The following is a 17,946-nucleotide window of genomic DNA, read 5'->3' as shown; positions in this document are numbered from 1 at the left end:
TGGAATACTGCACAGCAGTAAAAAATGAAATCCAGTCATTTGCAATGAAATGGATCAATCTGGACAACTTCATGCTTAGTGAAATAAGCCTGTCCCAAAGGTACAAATACCATATATTCTCCCTGATCTGTGAGAGTTAATAGCACTCCTAAAATGCAAGCCATAAAAGTAAAATTGACACTTTGAGAAACAATGACTTGAATAGCCCTTGTCCTGACTGTCGAGGGACAGTTTATTTATATTTTGTCTTTTCTTTTTTTTTCCTTTTTTCTTCTTCATACTATATGTTGAACTCTTTACTTAACATAGAGTTAATCATATGTATATAAAGGCAATTGAAAATAGATCCCAGTAAAAAATAAGAGGGAGAATAAGAGAGGGATGAGGAAGTTTATAACTGTAAAGCTGTATAGTTCTGCGCATAGTCCTACAGACTTACTTCTAAGGATACAGTTTAAAAACTTGTCATGGGACTCCAATCCCATTAAAATTGGTGGTAAAAATGCTATCTTAATTGCTAAAGTGATCATGTTAAGTGTTAAAGTGACATATAGGTAGGATTAAGTGTAAAAGATCATACAGGGCCGGCGCCATGGCTCACTAGGCTAATCCTCCGCCTAGAGGCACCGGCACACTGGGTTCTAGTCCCGGTCGGGGCGCCAGATTCTGTCCCAGTTGCCCTTCTTCCAGGCCAGCTCTCTGCTGTGGCCAGGGAGTGCAGTGGAGGATGGCCCAAGTCCTTGGGCCCTGCACCCCATGGGAGACCAGGAGAAGCACCTGGCTCCTGCCTTCGGATCAGCGTGGTGCGCTTACTCCCCATGTAGGACCTCTGTCTTTAATGAGTTGTACTATGAGAATAACTGCAAAACTTATTCTCAAACTGTACTTTATATATTGTGTGTGTGTGTGTGTGCACGTGCAAACTGTTGAAATCTTTATTTAGCATAGAGTTGGTCCTCTGTATATAAAGTTAAATTAAAAATGAACCATAATGAAGAATGGGATGGGAGAGGGAGGAGGAGGTGGAACAGGGGTGGGGGTGGGAGGGCAGGTATGGGGGAAGAACCACTATATTCCTAAAGTTGTACCTATGAATTTGACCTTACAATGTGATGCAGTTCCAAATTCTCTCTAGAACTGAGAACTACTGCTCAAAGTCATAGAATTGCAGGGCTATTTTTTTTTATTTATCAAGTGTAAACGTTTTATACAAATGCTCAGCATGAAAACTGAATGCGTGAGTCTCCTTGCTTACTCCTCCATTTACTAAGTTACTGTGATATATTTAATAGCCTTGCTCATCATTGTGTCTTTCAACCTTTCCAGTTTTTTTTTTTTTTTTTCCATCTGATTGGGTTGTTTCCTGACAGCTTTTTAGATTCAGCTCCCAGTTCACTACCCTACCTTTAGCTCTGACAGGCTGTTTAATCAGTGCATTAATTTTTTTTTTTTTTTGACAGGCAGAGTGGACAGTGAGAGAGAGAGAGACAGAGAGAAAGGTCTTCCTTTGCCGTTGGTTCACCCTCCAATGGCCGCCGCGGCCGGCGCACCGCGCTGATCCGATGGCAGGAGCCAGGAGCCAGGTGCTTTTCCTGGTCTCCCATGGGGTGCAGGACCCAAGCACCTGGGCCATCCTCCACTGCACTCCCTGGCCACAGCAGAGGGCTGGCCTGGAAGAGGGGCAACCGGGACAGAATCCGGCGCCCCGACCGGGACTAGAACCCGGTGTGCCGGCGCCGCTAGGCGGAGGATTAGCCTAGTGAGCCGCGGCGCCGGCCTCAGTGCATTAATTTTTTTCAAAGATTTATTTATTTGTTTGAAAGACAGTTACAGAGAGGCAGAGTGGAGAGAGGGAGAGAGGGAGAGAGGCAGAGTGGAGAGAGGGAGAGAGGGAGAGAGGCAGAGAGAAAATGAACTAGCCATCTGCTAGTTCACTTCCCAGATGGCTGCTGATCTGAGGTCAGGAGCCAGGAGCTTCTTCCAGGTCTCCCATGAGGGTGCAGGTGCCCAAGCCCTTGGGCCATCCTCCACTGCTTTCCTAGGCCATAGCAGAGAGCTGAAGTGTAAGTAGAGCAGCCGGGACTCGAACCAGAGCCCATGTGGGATGCTGGCACCGCAGATGGTGGCTTTACCCACCATGCCACAGTGCCAGATCCTCAGTACATTAATTTTTTAAAGAAAAATTCAATGTCTTTTTTTAACAGAAAAAGTAGTCCCAAGTCTGTAATGAGTATCCACTTGAAATTTTATTCCTTGTGATAAGACCCTAATTAAAATATTTTTAATTAAAATAGGCTGTCATTCCTAAAATTACACATTCACTCACTCACAGAATCCACTCTATTTAAGGAATGCTCCTTACTGTTCACACTGTGTGGCAAAACACTAGATCCATGATGATAATAAAGGCCAGTTTAATCAACTGGAGAATAATTCTTTACCTGCTTTTGACTTTTACAAAATCCAAAAATGAGCCTTAGCAATGTTGGTTTCAGTGAAATGGGATCATTCCCACAAACAAGGATCCCCAAACCAGCAGAACCTAAACTCGCAGTCCCCCAGGTGAGGAGCCATCGTGAGTCCCGGCCAGAGAGCCTACCTCTGTTTCTGTTCCTTGTTTCCAGTCCACACCCGGAGCAGAATCTTGCACAGATAAACCTGTTAGCACTGAAACTCTAAGACCAGTAATGCTACGAGTAAAACCAAAGCCTCTGGCTCCCGGACCACACTTTGAGAGGCAAGGCTGCGAGTCATCTGTGCTTCTTCCCACCTCTCTCGTTTCCAGCAATATGGCCCTTGTTTATGCAGCAAGTGATATCAACAATTCCAAAATGCCACCCTGAGGGCCTGCTTTCTGGGACTATCAGGGAATCCTTTTTTCTCGTTCCCTACTTTCCAGTTTTAGTCAATCACCAATACTACACATCTATGTCTTTTCATTTCTGATTTTTAGTTTTCAGTATTATCATTTCTTGTTTTTTTTTTTTTTTTTTTTTTTTTTAAAGATTTATTTATTTATTTGAATGGCTCAGTTACGCAGAGGAGAGGCAGAGAGGGAGAGAGGTCTTCCATCCGATGGTTCTCTCCCCAATTGGCCACAATGGCCGGAGCTGCACCGATCTGAAGCCAGGAGCCAGGAGTTTCTGCCGGGTCTCCCATGTGGGTACAGGGGTTCAAGCACTTAGGTCATCTTCCACTGCTTTCCCAGGCCATAGCAGAGAGCTGGATGGGAAGTGGAGCAACCAGGTCTCAAACCAGTGCCCATATGGGATGCTGGCACTTCAGGCCAGGGTGTCAACCTGCTGGGCCACGGCATCAGCCCCCAGAGTATTATCATTTCTTTGCTGCATCGCTAAACCTGCATCTTGATTCATAAATGGCTTTTTAAAAATATGCCTCTTCCATTTTCATAGTATGTATTCATTTTTCCTCTTTTCTTTCCTTTGTGAATATTTAACCTACTTGGGACCGTGTTCATTCCTTCCACTGTTTTAAGTTCCTGGGGGATCTGATTTTTGTGATTGTTTTGTTTGCTGATACTCTCCTATGGTGGTTGTAGATTTTTTTTTAAAGATTTATTTATTTGGAAGACGGAATTACAGAGAGAGGTAGAGACAGGGAGAGACAAAGAGGTTTTCCATCCACTGGTTCACTCTGTAAATGGCCGCAATGGCCACAGCTGAGCTGAACCGAGCTGAGCTGATCTGAAGCCAGGAGCTTCTTCTGGGTCTCCCACGTGGGTGCAGGGGCCCAAGGACTTGGTCCACTCTCCACTGCTTTACCAGGTACATCAGCAGGGAACTGAATTGGAAGTGGAGTAGCTAGGACTTGAACATGTATCCATATGGGATGCTGGCGATGCAGGCCAGGGCTTTAACCCACTGTGCCACAGTGCCAGTCCCTGTAGATTTTTAAAATTGCAAGCTCATATTAAGTGGGGAAAGTCAGGGAGCATTTCACTGGTGTTCCATGTGCACCTAAGATATGAAGCGTCCCTAGGCACTGCCATGGCTCTACTGGCTCTGGGCATTTTTTCCACTATGTCCGGTGTCTCTTTCATGTTAGGGTTTGAGGGACTATGATTCTGAACTCAACATAGCTCAAACAGAGGTCTGGGGCTTTAACTGTCGGAAGCTGATTTTTTTTTTCTTTTTTAAATTTTCACTCAAGGCTGTAAGGATTCTTTATTTTCTTAAGCCGTCGTTAGTCTTCCTAATGCTCCATCAGCCACCTAGACAGGGGCTCCAGGCTTTGCCAGTGTCTCAGTCCCAGCTTCCAACTGTGCAGGTCTGAGAGCATGTTTTTTTTCCCTGGACTGAGTGGTACAATCCCACCTGCACAGCCGAGAAACTTCTACGGGTGGTGCTGAGTGTGAAACTAAACTTCCTTTTCCTTGTTCTTCCGGCAATTTGTTTTGAGACTGACTATTTAAACATTCTGTTGTGTTCTGTCCTCCACTTTAGTACCTGGTACCGGTGGGAGATCAGGAAAAGTCAGCTTAGTTCTCTATATTGCCAAAACTTCTATTACTATAAAATTACTGAATGGAATTCACTTCTTTTTTTAAAAAAAAGATTTGAGAGAGTTACAGAGAGACAGCGAGAGACAGATCTTCCATCCCCTGATTCACTCCCCAAAAGGCCCAAACAGGCAGGGCTGGGCCGGGCCGAAGCCAGGAGCTTCATCTGGGTCTCCCGTGTGGGAGGCGGGGGTTGGGGGCAAGCACTTGAGCCATCTTATTCCAAGTACTTGGGCCCTGGCACCCATGTGGGAGATCCCAAGGAAGCTCCTGGCTCTGGTCTGGCCCAATCTCAGCTGTTGTGGTCATCTGGGAAGAGAGCCAGTGGCTGGAAGATCTCTCTCTATATGTAACTCTGCCTTTCAAAAAAAAAAGAGCTGAGCCAAAGCCAGATACTCCAGTGTGGAACATGAGCATCCTAATGGCTTAATTAAACACTGAATCATATTTAATTCTTCTTAAAATAATTCTTGGAGTTCTCTGACTAGCTGCCCTATTTTGTGAATATGTTTTCTAAGCCCAGAAGTAGCTGCCAATGTAGTATTTTCCCCCCCTGTTGTACTTGGGAATTAGTTCCACTCTTTCCAATTCCACATCTTCCTTCTTGCTTTCTACCCTCAGTTGGCTGGAGCACATCCTTAGGCACCTACTTCAGAAAGCGTACTTGAAGGTAAATGGACTCGGTCTTTGAGTGTCTCAAAACATCTTTATTTAACCCTTATGTATAATTGATAATTTTACTGGCAACAGAATTTCAAGTTCAGAATAATTTTCCCTTATAAATTTGAAGGCATTATTCCATTGGCATCCAGTTTACTCATGGAAAGTCTTGGGTCAATCTTTTTTTTTTTTTTTTTTTTTTTTTGACAGACAGAGTGGATAGTGAGAGAGAGAGACAGAGAGCAAGGTCTTCCTTTTGCCGTTGGTTCACCCTCCAATGGCTGCCACTGCTGGCACTCTGCAGCCGGCGCACTGCGCTGATCCGAAGGCAGGAGCCAGGTACTTCTCCTAGTCTCCCATGGAGTGCAGGGCCCAGGTACTTGGGCCATCCTCCACTGCACTCCCTGGCCACAGCAGAGAGCTGGCCTGGAAGAGGGGCAACCGGGACAGAATCCGGCGCCCCAACCGGGACTAGAACCCAGTGTGCCGGCGCCGCTAGGTGGAGGATTAGCCTATTGAGCTGCGGCGCCAGCCTTGGGTCAATCTTAAAGAAGCGACTTTATTTTTCCTTTCAGAAAGTTTTAGAATCTCTCTGCATCTTTGACTTGGAAATTCTGCAATGATTCTATCTCTGGGTGTTAATTTATTTGGTGAGCCTTTTTACAGCAAATTCTTTTCTTGCATTTCAATGTCAACTTTTTTTTTTTTTTTTTTTTTTGTAGAGCTCCAATAGGATTACTGGATCATCTTCCTACTTCTCATTGTTTCCAGCAGATTCTGCCCCCTTTTGACTTTCAATTAGTCATTCTGGGAGGTTTTAACAATTTTATCTTTTAGGCCTTTAAAAACAATTTTAACTTTAGTCCTACTTTTTTCAATTTTCAAGATTACTTTTGTGTGTTTCCTGATTGTTCCTTAAGAGCATTCTGTTTTCATTGTACAGAAATACTATTTTTTTAAGTCACTCTAACAGTATTCAGATTTTTCTCCTCATTGATAACTGAAACCAAAACTTCCCAAGCATGGACTGAAGGAATCACAAAGCAGTGCTACTCAGGAAAGGCAAGGTGGTTCAGGAAAGTGACAGAAGTGAGTCAGGTATGCCCGTGCTGATCGAGAAAGCAGGTGCCAAGCCTACAGCAGTCTGATCCTGCACAGCTCTTGACAATGCTGGGGAAGGATCCCACTGAAACTTTCTTCTGTAGACTATCTCAATAAATAGTGTTGGGGATCGTTTTTCTGTCCATGAGGAAGCATGAAATTGTATCCTTATCTCACACTATATATAAAAACCAATTCCAAATGCATTAAAGGCTTATATTTAAGACCTGAAACTACAAAACTTCCAGAGAAAGAAGCTCCATGACATTGCTCTGGGAAGTCATTTTTTTTGGATGTGATCCCAAAGGCAAAGTTAACAAAAGCAAACGTTGACAAATGGAATTACTACAAACTCAAAAGCTTCTGCACAGCAAAGGAATCCAATGAGCAGTCAACTATCAAAACTGGAAAAAAATTGTACACCACACATCTGATAAGGGTTTAACAACCAAAATGTCTAGGGAACTCAAACTTCCAGTCCAGCTCTCTGCTGTGGCCTGGGAGTGCAGTGGAGGATGGCCCAAGTCCTTGGGTCCTGCACCCGCATGGGAGACCAGGGGAAGCACCTGGCTCCTGGCTTCAGATCGGTGCAACATGCCGGCCATAGCGGCCATTTGGGGGGTGAACCAATGGAAAAAGGAAGACGTTTCTCTCTGTCTCTGTCTCTCTCTCTAACTCTGCCTGTCCAAAAAATAAAACAACAACAACAACAAACAGCCTAACTTAAAAATGGGCAAAAGGTCAGAATAGGCATTCTTCAAAAGAGGACACACAAAAAACAGCCATGAAGTACAAAAATGTTCAGAATCAACAATCATCAGGGAAATGAAAATTAAAGCCACAGAGAGAGATCACTTTGCTTATTAGAATGGCTGTTAGCAAAAAGATGAGAGATTAAGAGCAGGTGTTCAGCTCTGCAGTTAAGACAACCACATCCCACCCTGGAGTACCTGGGTTGGATTCAAGGCTCAGGCTCTGGCTCCTGCTTCCTGCCAATTCAGACTCAGAGGCAGCAGTGATGACTTATGTGATTGGGTTCCTGTCACCCACATCGAAGATCTGAATAGTCGGGCCCAACTCTGGCTGTAGCAGGCATTTGGGGAGTGAAACAGCAGATGGCAGCCCTATTTATCCATCTCTCCATCTCGCAAGTTCAAAAAAAGGGTGAAAGAACAAAAGTTGGTGATGTGTGGAGAAAAGAGAATCTTTGTATACTCTTGGGAATACAAATTGACAAAACCACTAAGAAAAAGAGTTTGAGGGCTCCTCAGAAATCTACAAATAGAACTACCATATGATTCAGTAATCCAATTTCTGGGTATATAACAAAAGGGATTGAGAGCAGTGAGGGAGGGAATGAAATGACGGGCTGCCAATCAAATAGTACAATGTCTCAGCTGGACGGGAGGAGTGTGTAATGAGAGCTACTGAACAGCAGGGTATGTGCAGCCCAGGATAATGTATCCTACATCTCAAAATATCTACATGAATTTCAAACATCTCATTATAAAGAATAATTACATTAATCACGCCACATTGTATACATACATCAAAATATCACATGGTACCCCCTAAATATAATTATGATTTGCCCATTAGAATAATATTAATTTAAAAATTTTTTTTTAAATTTATGGGAGGAGGCATTTAGCCTAGCAGTTCAAAGGACTGCGTGCCACATCAGAGCATTGGGGTCTGATATCTGGACCTGGCCTGCTGCTGCTACAGATCCTGGGAGGCCGCAGATGGCTCAAGTCATAGGGTTCCTGCCACCTGAGTGGAAGACCACAACTGCCCTTTCCTAAATTCATGACCTTCTACTTCCCACCTTGTCAGTCTGCACCAGCCCCACACACACATCTTAACACTGGGTGAACAAGCTGGCACTCAGCTGCCTCAGGGCCTTTGCACTGGAAAGTCAAGACACTGTGGCAAAAACACAAAACAAAACAAAAACCTAAATGAAAGATCTCTGCAAGTGAGATCCCAGTGGAAAGAACGGGCCATCAAAGAAGGAGGTGCCTTTCTCTGAAGGGAGGCGAGAACTTCCACTTTGACTACGACCTTGTCTAAATATGATCAGAGTCGGCAAACTCAAAAGGCTTCCATAGCCTTGGCAGCTCATGACAAAAGCCTAGGGTGATTACTGATGCCATAAACAAGAGTGTCAATTTGTTAAGTCAACAACAGGAGTCACTGTGCACTTACTCCTCATGTGGGATCTCTGTCCTTAATGTGCTGTCCAATGTGAATTAATGCTATAACTAGTACTCAAATAGCATTTTACACTTTATGTTTCTGTGTGGGTGCAAACTGTTGAAATCTTTACTTAACATATACTAAATTGATCTTCTGTATATAAAGATAATTGAAAATGATGTGAGGGCTGGTGCCACAGCTCAATAGGCTAATCCTCCGCCTGTGGCGCCGGCACACCGGGTTCTAGTCCTGGTCAAGGCGCCGGATTCTGTCCAGGTTGCCCCTCTTCCAGGCCAGCTCTCTGCTGTGGCCAGGGAGTGCAGTGGAGGATGGCCCAAGTGCTTGGGCCCTGCACCCCATGGGAGACCAGGAGAAGCACCTGGCTCCTGCCTTTGGATCAGCGCGATGCGCCGGCCGCAGTGCGCCGGCCACGGTGGCCATTGGAGGGTGAACCAACAGCAAAGGAAGACCTTTCTCTCTGTCTCTCTCTCTCTCACTGCCCACTCTGCCTGCCCCCCCCCCCAAAAAAAAATGATGTGAAAGGGATGGGAGAGGGAGAGGGAGCGGGAGACGGGAGGGTTACGGGTGGGAGGGAAGTTATGGGGGGGAAAAAGCCATTGTAACTCATAAGCTGTACTTTGGAAATTTATATTCATTACATAAAAGTTAAAAAAAAAAAAAGAAGAGCTTTCTAACGTAACTCAGATGTCGATCACTGGTGTGGGAACACAGTGACGCTGGAAGCAAGGTGCTGGAGTTGGTTGTACAATTCTTAAAATAAGGTGCTCAGAAAAAGCTGCTCCTGAGAATGTGATATTGAACAGAGACCTGGTGAAGGTGAAGGCCAAAGGCATGAGACTTCTTGGAAGAAGACCTCTCTGCAATGGCCTGGGGAAGCAGAAGATGGCTCAAATTCTGGGGCCCCTGCACCCATGTGGGAGACCTGGAAGAAGCTCCCAGCTCCTGGCTTTGGACTTGCCCAGCTCTGGCCATTGCGGCCATCTGGGGAGTGAACTTGCAGATGGAAGACCTCTCCCACCCCCTTGCCTTTTAACTCTGCCTCTCATAAATAAATAAATCTTAAAAAAAGAAATTCAGTCATTGCTAATTCTTTTGTAACAGTTTGTTTTGGGAAAGTTAAGATTTTTGTTAAAAGATTTATTTATTTATTTGAAAGGCACAGTTACAGAGACAGAGGCAGAGATGGAGACAGGTCTTCCATCCGCTGCTCCACTCCCCAGATGGCAGCAACGGCCAGAGCTGTGCCGATCTGAAGTCAGGAGCCAGGCGCTTCCTCCGGGTCTCCCATGTGGGTGAAGAGGCCCAAGCACTTGGGCCATCCTCCACTGCTTTCCAGAAGTGGAGCAGCTGGGACTTGAATTGGGACCCACATGGGATGCCTGCGCCACAGGGGTGGCTTAACCCACTATGCCACAGCGCCGGCCCCAAGGAAGTAAAGATTTAAAAAGCAAACTTATGGTAATCTTAAGGACAGCATATCCTCAACCCTGACTTTTCTTACCATCTTCAAAAATTAGGCACATGGGAGGACAAATGTTTATATAGAAACATACAAGTGGGTGTCTGAGGTTAGCAATAATTAACTTTTTCATCAGGGTTAGTTATGATAACAAACCCCTCTTTACTCAGCACGGTCATTTCTTTCTTAGCTAACTTTAAGAAGTGAGTAAGGGGGGGCCGATAGTGGGTTAAAGCCCCAACCTGCAGTGCCGGCATCCCATATGGGCACTGGTTCGAGTCCTGGCTGCTCCACTTCTGATCCAGATCCCTGTTAATGCACCTGGGAAAGCAGTAGAAGATGGCCCAAGTCCTTGGGCCCCTGCGCCCACGTGGGAGATCTTGAAGAAGCTCTTGGCTCCTGGCCTAGGATCAGCACAGCTCCAACAGGTACGGCCATTCAGGGAGTGAACCAATGACTGGAAGATCTGTCTCTCTGCCTCTGCCTTTTTGTAACTCTGCCTTCCAAATAAATCAATCTTAAAAAAACAAAAAGACTTGTGGGCCACAAACTCACACTGACCAACACACAGCAACTGGAATGCAATAATTTGTACAATGATAAAAAGCTTGAGAATAAACTTGTGGTGGGTGAGACTGGTAGAGACAAAGGAAAAGAAAAAAAGAAATTGAGTATAGCTCCCTGGAACCCACGTGCCTCGTACCCTTCTTTTAACTTTTCTCCCTTCACATCCTTTTTGCTATTTATCAACTCACATCTGTCTCTCCTGTACTGATCTGATAGTCACATAAACATACTGTCTTTTGTCTTCTAGGTATCTGGGGACAGGAAATAGAAAGGGTAGTAGAGAAAAGAGGAATAGGAGCAACAAATAGATCCCATGAATGCTAACTTAATAAGTTATAGTTTTAAAGCCAAGGATCATTTTCCAGGCGGGAACAGCCACAGAATTTACAATGTAACAGCAACAAGATGAGGTCCCAGGAAGCCCTCTCGAAGGTGTGGTAACTCAATAGTCCTCCACTACCTGAGAAGGCGTGAGGATCGCTGTCCATCTCACCGTGGACCCACAGGCTCACATTTCAGCCCCCAGCGTCCTTGTCCCTTGCTGACACCTTTCTTCCCCACCTCCACAAGCCACAGATCACGGCTAGGAGAACATCGCATGAGGCTATTAAGCAGTGGCCTGGGGAACTGGAGAAGAGGCAGAATCCTCTCTGGGGACCTTCGGGGCAGCTGATCAGCTGTGGCAGGCAGAGTTACATCGAATTCAGTCCAGCAAAATGTACCTGGACTAGGGACTCAGCAAAGCACTGAGAAGGAGAGAGGGCACCGCCCCCTCCTTGGGTAAAGGGGAATGGCTTCCTCTGGACTGCTTCACACACACATGTATTATGCTTGGCTATCATGGACTATGTACGCTGCTGGGTTGGCTCTGTGTATTGGGAATTTTTTGGGCCTGCTTTCCATCCTAAGAGACAATCACTGAATCACTTCTTAGCAATTATTTAACCCAGTGATCCTTTGAAACAATTTTTTAAAGGTATATTCATTTATTTATTTAAAAGGCGGGGGAGGGGGGAGGGGAAGAGGTGGGAGAGAGAGGAAGAGGGAGATAAAGGGAGATGGGGAGGGAGGGTGAGATGGCTTCAATCTGCTGGTTCACTTCCCCAAAAAGGCTGCAATGGCCAAGACTGGGCCATACCGAAAAGCCAGGAGCCTGGAACTCAACCCAGGTCTCCCACATGAATGGCAGGGGTCCAAGGACTTGGATCATCGTTTTTGCTTTCCTAGACACATTAGCATCCGGGGCTGGCACCAGCACTCTAATATGGAATACTGGTATTGCTAAGGACAGTGGATCCCACTGTGCAACCATATTGGGTTACACAGTAACCCTTAATCTTGGCTGGACATTAGTATTTCCTGGGAAACTTTAAAAAAATTAGAGACACCTGGGCTTACTCCAGTCCACTTAAATCAGAATCTCTGTTGGATAAACAAACACAGCCCACCTCACAGGCAACACAAAACACAATGGACTACAGATTATTAGTTAAGAACTTCCGATCGCACACGGCACTCTCTTTTTAATATAGAAAAACTAACGTCCAAAGAATTTCACTGACCTGGGACTTGTCAAAGATTGCATGCCTAGTTAGTGGCAGAGCCTGATCCCCATCAGCTCACTCTCTGAGCAAGCATCTACCAGCACCACTGCAGGGGTGTGGACCGGCTAGCTGGTTGCCACTCAAGAGCAAGGTGAGTCAAAGCTGGCTGATAGGCCGAGGGGCAGTCAGGCTGATCTTAAGCCACATTAGAAGGTGAGAGTAAGGGATGATGGTTCCAGCCTTCTCTCTCATGGTTTCCTTCCAAACCGTGGTGTGGGACTCAGGCCTCTGGAAAAGTTCAGGAAGCCGCTGGTGCAGGCAAAAAGCCATGAATATTGTCGGGCAGCCCTCTCCTTTCCTAGTTCCAAGGGGAACCTCTACTCACCCAGATCCAACGAGCAGCACAGGGCAGGTGACAGGATGCCCAGCGGGAGCTGCAGAGGAGGTCAGGGACAGCTCGCCCAACGGGGCTGCGAGCGGGAGAAGGCGGCGCTGGAAGAACACAGACAAGTTCATCGGGCAGCTGCTATCTTGCTATTTCAAAGGAGTCACATCCAAAATATTTAATGCTGTCCATTCCTTCCTCCTAACTCTCACCCGCCCCCTCCTGAGACACAGTCATTAGCACAGCGGTTTACGTGCAGCATGGCTTTAGAATACATACATGCATACGTGTATCACCACATGTGAATGTCTACACATCTCCTTCCTCATGGGAGAATGGCAGGGGTGTGTGTGAGCAAGGGAGAGACAAAGTCCAGCTGCTGAACTGACCATTCCCATACTCTGCAATTCATGGGCATGAAGGGTGTGCGTGATAGACTGTGCCCAGACATTCCTCCTGGGCACAAATCCCCCACAAAGTACTTTCCTTGAGAAGAGCAAGAAAAATACAAAAACAAGAGAGAATCACGATGTTCCAAACAGAAGTTGAACTTGTTCAATTCCAAATTGAACAGGAGGGGCCGGCGTTGTGGCATAGTAGCCAAAGCCTCTGCCTGTAACACCAGCATCCCATATGGGTGCCAGATCGAGTCCTGGATGTTCTCTGCCAATGCACCTGGGAAAGCAGTGGAAGACGGCCCAAGCGTTTGGGCCCCTACACCCACATGTGAGACCCGGAAGAAGCTCCTGGCTTCAGTCTAGCCCAGCCCTGGCTATTGCAACCACTTAGGGAGTGAACCAGTGAATGGAATGGAAGAGCTCTCTCTCTCTCTCTCTCTCTCTCTCTCTCTAGATCTGCCTTTCAAATAAATAGAAATCTTTAAAAAAAGGAACAGAACTAATCTGTCTTTAGTCTTTCTTGAATGATACAATTATCATTGCCCATTCACAAAACACATACTCAAGAGACTAGGTTGGAAATAAACTAACCAGTGCCCACTCAGTTTGTGGCTTTACCTGCACCCTTGCTTCATTTTTTCATTTTGCTCCATCTACTTACTTCCTGTTTTAAAGCAAGGTTTCATGCTCTACACCAAGAATCCTCTAGAAGGTACACAGCATTGTGAATGGGTTGCATTCAAGTCTCTAGAGTTCACTGGATTTTGAAAAAGATCTATCCCCTTACTTAAAGTCCCCTAGAGCACAACTGTTTCAAGAATGAAGCTGGGGAGAAGCTAAAAACACTGGTGATAGTTGGTACCTCCCATGACAGATTTTTTGAAACTGGTCCCTGGAACTAACTTCCAAAATAAAGAAGCAAGAGTTCATGGGGAAGGCACTGTGGCATAGTAGGCTAAGCCTCCACCTGCGGCACCAGCATCCCATATGGGAGCCGTTTCAAGTTCTGGCTGCTCCACTTCCCATCTAGCTCCCCGAAATTGTGCCTGGGAAAGCAGCAGAAGACGGTCCAAGTGCTTGGGCCCCTGTACCTATGTGGGGCACTCGGAAGAAGCACCTGGCTCCTGGCGTCAGGTTAGAATAGCTCCGGCTGTTGTAGCCATTTAGGGAGTGAACCAGTGGACGGAAGACCTCTCTCTTTTAACTTCACCTCTCAAATAAATAAAATCTTTAAAAAAAGTTCATGAAGCCAAATCTATTCTCCAAGAAGATGGACTTGGGTCATAGTTTGGGAAGCACGTGTCCATGCTGACGTCATCTTTCTGGGCAAACTTTCACTCATTTAAAACCAAAGGAAAAATCAACGTCTTGTTTCTCTTGTTGAGTTTATTTTTATTGATTTCATGGTAAAGTAAAAAAACAGGAATATAGACATATCTTCTTATTCAGAAAACCAGGCTACCTGCGATGGCAGAAAAACCACAAAAACATCGGGGATACCAGAAGACACACCCCGCATTTGGAATGAGAGGAAGATGCAACTGATTTTGGTTTTCAATGAAAAAGGCAGCACACACCTGCGTCTGAACTTTACAAGTCAGACTACCGCTGCGGTGGGGGGAAAATTCCTCCACCTTCCACCCTCTGCGGTTGTCAGTTTTAAAGTGCCCACACGAAGAAGGCGCCCAAAATGCTTGCTGGATTGAGTCAATTCTTTGGGTATCGCTCATCAATTATTGAGGAACGTGTAACTCTGTATAGTTTCAAAGTAGTTAGCGAGAGACAGAGAGAAACGCGCTGAAACAGAACTGGGGCTCCAGGTGTTACCTAATAGGCTACAAAGCCTTCCAGCAGCTCACTGAAGGTTTCCGTCCCAGCGACTGGCACTTAGGAATTCTCCCCAAGCCTCCTGCTAACGCAAATGAGCTGCAACTTCCCTCTCTCTGCTTCTGTACGTGCCTGAGAAGCTGATAACAGACAACACTGCCCGGCACCTGCCAGAACCCACTGCCCTGCGCCCGGCACAAACTCATTCTTCTAACCGCTCATACTGCCCACCCCTCAAAGCAATTCCCTTGCGCTTCCTCTAGGGCCAGTCCCTCCCTTACAGGAGGTAACGCCTTTACAGCTCGCACCCACGACCCGCCCCCCTCCCACCCCCAAGCCTTCAGATCAGAGAAGCTGGACTCCCAAGCCCAGTCCCGCCAAGCGGCCATTCCTGTTATCAGATTCTCTCTCCACTTGGTCAGTCCTGGACCCCAAGAGCGCATCGCGGCGCGCCCTACTGTGCCCTATCTGCAGGCATACCTGTGCAAGCTTTCCTACCTGAAGGGCTCTCCGTGCGGGGGCAGGGTAGCCGGCCCGGTTCGGCCCGACCCGCGGATCACACGCGCGGTCACGGGGCCCCTAGCCACCTCGACCACCTCCAGGCAGCAGCCGGGAAGCGGCAACCAACAGGAGACCGCAGGGTGGGAGGGATCTTGTGCCCTCCCCTCACGAGGTCTGGGCTGCTGGCTCACCTGGGATCCTGGGCAGAGCTTGCGGAGTAGCGGGCGCTCCAGGAAGGAACCGGGAGGCCGGTCTGGCCCGGGCAGGGGAGGGGGGCAGGTGGCAAACGTCCCGCACTCAACTTGCGCGTGGTCGCGCAGGGTGCAGAGAAGGCGCCTCCCTGGCTGGTCCCTCCCACCCCCCAGCTTTGGAGACAGGTGGACCACGGGCTTTTAGGACAGAGACGGAACCCCGGCGCGAGACGTGGAATCCCGGCCGGCTGGCCCTTTCTAAGCGCCGCGACCCCGCGGCCGCCCGCGCGCACTCACCGGCCCGCGCTGCTCAGACGGAGCCGCTGCGCCTGGACGTCGTGCCGCTGCCTCCGCGTGCGGCTCTCGCTGGAGGCGCCGGCGCCGCGGCTTGGAAGGACCGCGCCAGCGCCGGCTGCGCCTTCCCCGTCTACCCTCTTCCCGCCCCGTCTCGCCCCCGCCCCGCCGGGTCTCGCCGGGCCCTGTACCTTCCCACCTCGCCCCGCCTCTTCCCACCCCGCATCGCCCCTCCCCTCCTCGGCTCGCCCCGCCCCGCCCCGCCTCCAGGGGCCCCTGGGGGACCGGGACCGGGCCTCCTTTTCTCCACAGAGGTCGCGTCTCCGACGCCTAGAACTTTCTAAGGTGTGCTTGGACATGAGTGAGGATCTTCTGCGTCCCCGTCACCCAGGAATTCCTCGTGTGGCTCCCGAGTCGGAGGTGGAGACCAGGCCCCCCTAAACCACCACCGACTAGCCGGATTCAAGTGGCACACGCCGCTTGTTAGTATTCAATAAGGACGCAGTCATTGTAGAGGCTCAGATGGCTAAAAGAACGCAGGACCATCCAGGAAATATCCAATGACCACGAGTGAGTTTTTTGTTTAATAACAACTCTGTGTTGCCTTGCAAATACTATGAATTGGGCAACACAGTAGGGCTGGGACAGATGGCTTTCCAGGAATGCGAGCGAGCTAGCATTTACAAAACAGCTTTTGTATTCGATGAAGCAAAGCGTCATGCCCCATTACCTAAGAGGCAGAGAGAAGACCGCTTGTCTGGCTCCTGACACCCAGGATGAGCCGGCCTCAGGAAGGTGAGCGAGAACGCGATCTCACCTTCCGCACCTTTCTCTGGCTTCACGACTGAGCAAGCCTTATCGTAGGCTCACCAGGAAACTCGCTTGCTGGAAACCCGTTTGCTCTGCACTGTGCATCTCTGCGCGTGCACACTGCTGCGACCCAGGAGATGAGCCCGCTGACTGGCCAGGGCTTTGAAGGTGAGAAGCGCACCTGGAGACTGCACCTGCAGAGCGGAGGCCCAGAGCAGCCCGAGAGCACAGGTACCGCGCAGGAGGGCGCTCTCTTCCAGGGCACCTGATGGCTGCGCGGCGCGTGCTCAGTACTCCTGATACTTGAGCAGGTAGCTAAAGCCAAATTTCCTGTTCTTTAGGATCTCAAGTCTCTGAAGAAATCCTAACAGATGCGTTACTACAGAGGAGTTGGCCCCCGGGACAAACATTTCTGGCGTCCTTTTCCAACTTCGCCTTTGTCATTATATGAGATTATTTTGTCATAGGTGTCCTACTGTAGCCCAACGCTTTTTTTTTTTTTAAGATTTATTTATTTATTTGAAAGAGTTACACACAGAAAGGAGAGGCAGAGAGAGAGAGAATGGTCTTCCATCCCCTGGTTCACTCCCCAGTTGGCCACAACGGCTGGAGCTGTGCTGATCTGAAGCCAGGAGCCAGGAGCTTCCTCTGGGTCTCTCATGCAGGGGCCCAAGGACTTGGGCCATCTTCTACTGCTTTCCCTGGTCGTAGCAGAGAGCTGGATCAGAAGTAGAGCAGCCAGGACTCAAACCAGTGCCCATATGGGATGCCAGCGCTTCAGGCCAGGGCATTAACCCACTACGTCACAGCGCCTGCCCCAGCCCAATGCTTTTTAAACCATGATTGTGGCTACCAAGCACCTGAGGATCTGGTTACACATGCACATTCTGACTCAGGAGATCTGAGTGGCACCTGAGATACCCATTTATTTATTTTAATTATTTTCATTTTATTTGAAAGAGACAGACAGACGTGGAGAGAGATCTCCTATCTGCTGGTTCACTCTCCAAAGCCCACAGAAGCCATGGCTGGGCCAGCCTGAAGCCAGGATCCTGGAGCTCATGCTATGTCTCCTACTTGAGTGGCAGGTACCCAGGTACTTGAACTACCACCTGCTTCCACCAGGGGTGCACTTTAGCAGGAAGCTGGAGTCAGGAGTGGAGCCGGGACTCAAACAAGAAACTGTGATGTAGAATGCTGGCATCCTAACCAGTGACTTGGCTGTTGTGCCAAACACCTTCTCCAACACATGCGTATCTGACCAGCCCCATGGTGAGAATGATGGGCTGTTGGAGGACAAAACTTTGAGAAGCAACACTGCAGACAGCTGGATTAACTGTTTTTTGGGTAGCACCCAGGTACCCAACATAATAAGAGCAAGAATTATGTTGCTTGCCTTTGCTCAGTGTTTTCCTGTCCTAGGCACTGCTCTAAGTGCCCCATGCGTATTAACTCCTGTCAACACAGGAG

The 17,946-nt window shown here is 47.9% G+C and overlaps 1 protein-coding gene across 3 annotated transcripts in view; it reads right to left on the bottom strand.

The window, feature by feature from the left end:
* Positions 1-15,805, bottom strand: part of SLC26A5 (solute carrier family 26 member 5) — a 66,014-nt gene extending 50,209 nt beyond the window's left edge. For 2 of the 3 annotated variants that reach the window (XM_051848011.3, XM_089327982.1), the window contains exons 1-2: positions 15,670-15,805; positions 12,456-12,562 (exon numbers count right to left, since the gene is read on the bottom strand). The gene's annotated coding sequence lies outside the window, so the exon portion shown is untranslated. Of the gene's footprint in view, positions 1-12,455; positions 12,563-15,178; positions 15,395-15,669 lie in introns of those variants that run through there. The other variant, XM_089327981.1, reaches the window with a different exon arrangement.
* Between the last annotated feature and the right edge of the window lie 2,141 nt (positions 15,806-17,946).

Source organism: Oryctolagus cuniculus, chromosome 3 (genome assembly GCF_051225735.1).
Source record: "Oryctolagus cuniculus isolate XC-2025 breed Fujian yellow rabbit chromosome 3, ASM5122573v1, whole genome shotgun sequence".
Classification (NCBI taxonomy): Eukaryota; Metazoa; Chordata; class Mammalia; order Lagomorpha; family Leporidae; genus Oryctolagus; species Oryctolagus cuniculus.
The sequence above is the reverse complement of the archived record's forward strand: the minus strand, read 5'-3'. Positions and strand labels throughout refer to the sequence as shown.